Source organism: Homalodisca vitripennis, chromosome 3 (genome assembly GCF_021130785.1).
Source record: "Homalodisca vitripennis isolate AUS2020 chromosome 3, UT_GWSS_2.1, whole genome shotgun sequence".
NCBI lineage: Eukaryota > Metazoa > Arthropoda > Insecta > Hemiptera > Cicadellidae > Homalodisca > Homalodisca vitripennis.
The window spans coordinates 52,632,939-52,638,938 of record NC_060209.1 but is presented as its reverse complement, the minus strand read 5'-3'; positions in this window follow the sequence as shown (position 1 = coordinate 52,638,938).

The window sequence follows — 6,000 nt, the reverse complement described above, 5'->3', positions numbered from 1 at the left end:
TACATTACTAGTTTTAAGCAAAATTAATCAGGTTGGACCAACCGTACGCACCTTTTTATAATAGATGTTCAAAAATGAGGCCATCATTATCAATACATTTTGCAGCACGTTTGTGTATTGCTTTTGTTGAGTTTCTTAATTTTTCAGGACTTCCCTGTATCTGCACAGCCGAATCCATAATACGGGCAATTAATTCATCACGAGAATTCACTTTTGTCTTGTATACAATGTCTTTCATCCATCCCCAGATGCAATAATCCAATGGAGATAGATCTGGTGATCTTGGTGGCCAAGGGTGAGGCCCTCCACGACCAATCCAGTGTCCAGGAAATTGATGATTTAAGTAAGCAGAAACGGCACGTGAAAAGTGGGGAGGTGCTCCGTCATGCTGGAAGTACAAATTTTGTCTGAGATGTAAAGGAACATTCTCTAACAGCTGCGGCAACTCTTCTTGAAGGAAATGCAAATATAACTCAGCATTTAGGCGTCCAGGTAATATGAAAGGTCCAATCAGCCGATTGTGCAAAAGGCCACACCAGACATTGACGCTAAATCGGTGTTGAAAGTTCTGTTCCACTACCTCATGTGGATTTTCTTCTGCCCATGAGTGTTCATTGTGCAAGTTATTGACACCATCCCGAGTGAATTGTGCCTCATCCGTAAACAAAATACGCTTGTAGAGTTGATTATTAATATTCAAAAAGTTGCAAAACTCCAAGCGAAGCGGACCATCCCCTAGCTGTAGATGTTGAACCTTTTGTTTATGAAACGGATAAAATTTGTTTCGATTAAGTGACCTCCACACCGTTGACTGCGAAACTCCTATACGCCTAGAAATACGTCGTGTACGTACACCTGGACTGCGATGAACAGCATTAATAACAATATCATCATCAATTTGGACAGCTCGTTCATAATTGATTCTAGTACGTACTTGGTAGTGATCCTGTTTCCCGAAGAGTACGAAAAGTTCCTGAAATTTTTTTGGTATCTGGAATCCTCCTATTAGGGTAACGTAGTTCATGTTCTTCTACAGCAGCTCTAGCATTACCATTACAGTAACCCAAAATAAAAACCATATCAGCGTATTCCTCTGATATAAATAAGTAAGGCATTTTTTCGCTGAATAAACAGTCGAATTATAACTCACAGAAAAATTGCATTTAATAACACGATTCACAGAACCCGATCTCCTTCTGTAGCTTGCAAAACACCACTAATACACAGTTCTAACGTAACAGTACAGAATACCATTGTTGATCAGCTGTTATTCGTGCGTTACCAACTTAGAAATTAATAAAACAAAAAACTGCATTTCGATGATTAGTAAACAATAATGGGAAAATGTTTGCTTCATTTATTTTCGAACATTTGATGTAAATTTTTATTAAAAAAAATACAACGTAATAAAACATGATATTTTTATTTACAAACAAATTTATTTAACAGTTAATCTTGTTTTCTCAATTTATCTCATCATTAAGGAACAAACATTTTGTTTTTGTTTTATTTAAATTAAATACCATACGGTATTTCTTTACAGCTAGTAATGTATTATACTGAATAAAATCGATTTTTTGGTACTTATTTCTGTTTTATTTTAGACTCTGATTATATATCAATTTTTTCAGAATTAAATTCGCTACAATTAATGTTTGTTGATTTTATGTATTTATTACCAATTTAACAAAGTTATTGTACATCAAACTTAAAAAAAAACATTGTTTCGTGCCCCAATTTTTTGCATTTAACCCTGAATCCCTCAAAAACTACTACAGGTACAGTTCTGAAACCTATTTTATTAGCTTTATCAGGTAAAAATACATAAGATTCCACGATATTTCTTACTTAATTAACCTTTCCAAAAGTTCAGTATGGCTTTATTTTACTCTTTACCCAGGAATTCAGGCGAAATCTTTCGCTAGCTGTAACTCGCTAACGAAGCGTTTTCGGACCTATGTTTATATAACATTTTTTCATTATTTTTACTAGTACAATGTGCTGTAGAAGTGGGGGGAGAACTTCATGAATCACCCTGTATAGTTTTAATTTTACAACAATTTAATTATAAAACTTTGCTAAACTGTAGGAGGCTAGCTAATTGTGAGGAAAATATGACCAAACAGTGCGTGTTGTTTAGTAAAGTTGAAGAGACTAGAGTGTTAGTTAACTCAATTTAGAAATTATCAGTGAACCAATTAAGTTAATCCCCTGTTGAAGTCAGAGTACTTTAGATTCCAATATTCAAAAACTAAATTAGTCAAAAAACCCAACCAAATTATAAACCTCCAAGATACCTCAGGCCATAATATCCAGGACAGGATTGAATTGGGTCCAGAATCAAAACATTCACCTGTAAATTATTGCACATACTGCACAAGTGTTGGTCCAATTCGTACCCCAACCCTAGTAGGCATTTATACTTTTTTTTTTCTTAATATTAATCATATTATTGTTCCCTGCGTAATATTAAGAACTTAGTTTTAATATTTAATTTAATTTATACATATCCAATTACATAAATAATATTGCATAGTTATTAAATATTAATTTGGTATTTTAGTGTTTTAAGAATACAAATTATGGTTTTTATTATTCTATTTTTCAAGTTAAGTTGTAAGAGAGGAACAATGGCCCTCTAACCTCATCTGGATAAATCAAGAATTCATGCATTCATACTTACGAGAGTCCGTTACATTTCAGTCAAAAGTGTATTACAATTTATTAGCTTAGGATCCAATTATACATCGAGAGATTCCATACGGGCCCTGAGAAGCGCAACAGGGGAGTGGTGTCGTACGGAGTGGGAGAAGCCGTCAAAAGAGGGGAGGGGCCGTCTGCCGCCGCGCCGTCGCGCCACAAAGCTTGCCACTGTCACTATTGTCAGTGAGCTGGATCTGCGTGCTGCGTACGATTATTTAAACACATGTTAGACAAATTTAACATTGGCAGTATAGTTAACATACTTCCAATAGTAACAATTAAAATATTTCTATCTGAATTTAAACGTTAATGTATACAATTGAAACTTAGGATTTAAGAACAATAATTTTGTTTACTTACTGAATGCTGTAAACTGGTTACTGTGGTAGAGCTTCGATCCCACTTAGATTAAAGTCACCATTATCATCATCACTGCCACTCTCACTCATGCTGCTGTCACTGTCACTATCATCTTGCAAGTTAATGACGATATGTTCTGTCATTTCGTCAATTTGAGGCTCTAACCTAATGTAGTCTTCCTCTACTTTTTTGACGTGGTTTACACGAGATAACCATTCTTCAGTAGTTATTTCCTCAAATGTTGTTTCCACAAGCTGCTTTATTATTTCCATTGAAAAAGACACATTACGTTTAGCCACCCTCTGTTTCATGACACTCCATATCATTTCTATAGGATTAAGTTCGGGATGGTAGGGAGGCAAGCGCAGAGTTGAATGACCGTGTTCAGCCAAAATTGCATCAATTTTGAACATTTTAAATTTAGGTTTGTGTAAATTAATCAAACTGTACAGCTCCGGTTTTAGGCTACTTGTTTGGAAATTTATATTTCTGTCTGATAGCCATTTAATCATGTCACCTTTTCTGGAATTAGATGTTGGCGCTCGGTTAATTTCGACATTGTGGTATGGGGCATTGTGAATCACAATAACAGAATGTTCAAGGAGATTGGGAATTAATTTACTTTTCAACCATTTCTCGTAATTTGCAAAGTTCATATCGTTATGGTAATCGCCGGTTTTTTTGCCTGATTCAAAAGTTAGCAACGCGTTTTTTATAAACCCTTTCTCGTTTCCAGCGTGTACTATAATTAATCTTTTTCCTTTGCTAACTGGTACTTTACATCCCTCATTGCTGTCGTCAGTCCAGGCTTTAGGGGTTGCATGAGTCGTATGAATATAAGTTTCATCCATATAAATAATGGGTCTGTTCTCAGATCTGTACTGAGTAATTTTTTTCAAAAAAATTACTCTTTTCTCTCGGATGTTAATTTTTTCTACCAATACTTTTCTGTCATTAGTAGCCTTCTTCCATCTAAAATTCATTTTCTTTAAAATGCATCGAAGAGAGAAAGAACTACCTTTAAAATTAATTGAACTCTTCAGAACAGATAGCAGAGATTTTATTGTTGGTCTTTTGCCATGAATTCGGTGAAATTCATTTATAGTCCTCCTAATAACACCTACATCGAAATTGTCTAGATCGGTTTTAGGTTTTGTACGATTTCGATTCTTTTTCGGAGTGCTGAATTCTGCATTGTCTTGAATTATTTTTGTCCTCTCAGAAACTATTTTTTTAATAGTTGTCAATGGCACGCCAGTTGCAGCTTTTACACGGACGAGAACATTGTTTATGTTTATTGCGGCGCCACTTTCTTTCTCATTTTTCATGTATTCATAAACGTTTGCTACGATTTCTCGAGCTTGGCTATGATACACTTTACCACTTCCAACTTTTTTCAAGAAGTTTACACCCGCCATTTCAGAAATATCACACGGAAATCCTATAAGCAGTAACGGCGGCAAAACAGTGCAAGTATCACAGAGGCAAGAAGAGTGTTGAACAAGCAAGCGCGAGATCCGCACTACACAGCTCCGCGATACAGACTGAGGAAGCGTTACCCCCACTCCTCCAAATGACAAGTAGACCACTGCGCATCGCCAGGCCAGGGCCCGTATGGAATACCTCCATCAGTACTTTGGTTCATATTAAATCATCTCTTAACCAAATATGAAATTGTAACGTGACTTTTCGTATCGTAACGTAACTGACCCAGAAAGTCCCAGTCGTGAAATGGGGTATTTCCATTATTTTAAAGTATTCCAGGGGTCGGGAAAAGGTAGCTGGAAACCAAAGGCTCAGATTGAGAGCAGAGTCAACCTAAGTGCACAATACGAACGCTCGGTATCATCACAGCCCAGGCTCCAAGTAGGATATGAGGAGGAGTATGGACAATAGTAATTTGGAAACAAAAGCGTTGGGAAAGAGTTTAACAAAAGAACTAAGGTTCCGCTCGGATTTCTCTAGCGGGGACAGAGAAAGAGGCGCTGGGATTACTCTAGCGCAGGGCGAAAGGTTCCGCTTGGATTGCTCTAGCGGGCGAGGGGATAGAGGCGCTCGGATTTCTCTAGCGCAGGACGAAAAGTTCCGCTTGGATCGCTTTAGCGGGGAAAGACGAAGAGACGCTTGGATTTTTCTAGCGCAAGGCGAAAGGTTCCGCTTGGATTACTCTAACGGGCGAGAGGATAGAGGCGCTCGGATTTCTCTAGCGCAGGAAGAAAGGTTACGCGTGGATCGCTCTAGCGGGGAAAGACGAAGAGGCGCTTGGATTGCTCTAGCGGGCGAGAGGATAGAGGCGCTCGGATTTCTCTAGCGCAGGACGAAAGGTTCCGCTTGGATCGCTCTAGCGGGGAAAGACGAAGAGGAGCTTGGATTTCTCTAGCGCAGGGCGAAAGGTTCCGCTTGGATTGCTCTAGCGGGCGAAAGGATCGAGGCGCTCGGTTTTTTCTAGCGCAGGACGAAAAGTTCCGCTTGGATCGCTTTAGCGGGGAAAGACGAAGAGACGCTTGGATTTTTCTAGCGCAAGGCGAAAGGTTCCGCTTGGATTACTCTAACGGGCGAGAGGATAGAGTGGCTCGGATTTCTCTAGCGCAGGACGAAAGGTTCCACTTGGATCGCTCTAGCGGGGAAAGACGAAGAGGAGCTTGGATTTCTCTAGCGCAGGGCGAAAGGTTCCGCTTGGATTGCTCTAGCGGGCGAAAGGATCGAGGCGCTCGGTTTTTTTCTAGCGCAGGACGAAAGGTTCCGCTTTGTTCGCTCTAGTGGGGAAAGACGAAGAGGCGCTTGGATTTCTCTAGCGCAGGGCGAAAGGTTCCGCTTGGATTGCTCTAGCGGGCGAAAGGATCGAGGCGCTCGGATTTCTCTAGCGCAGGAAGAAAGGTTCCGCTTGGATCGCTCTAGCAGAGAAAGACGAAGAGGCGCTTGGATTTTTCTAGCGCA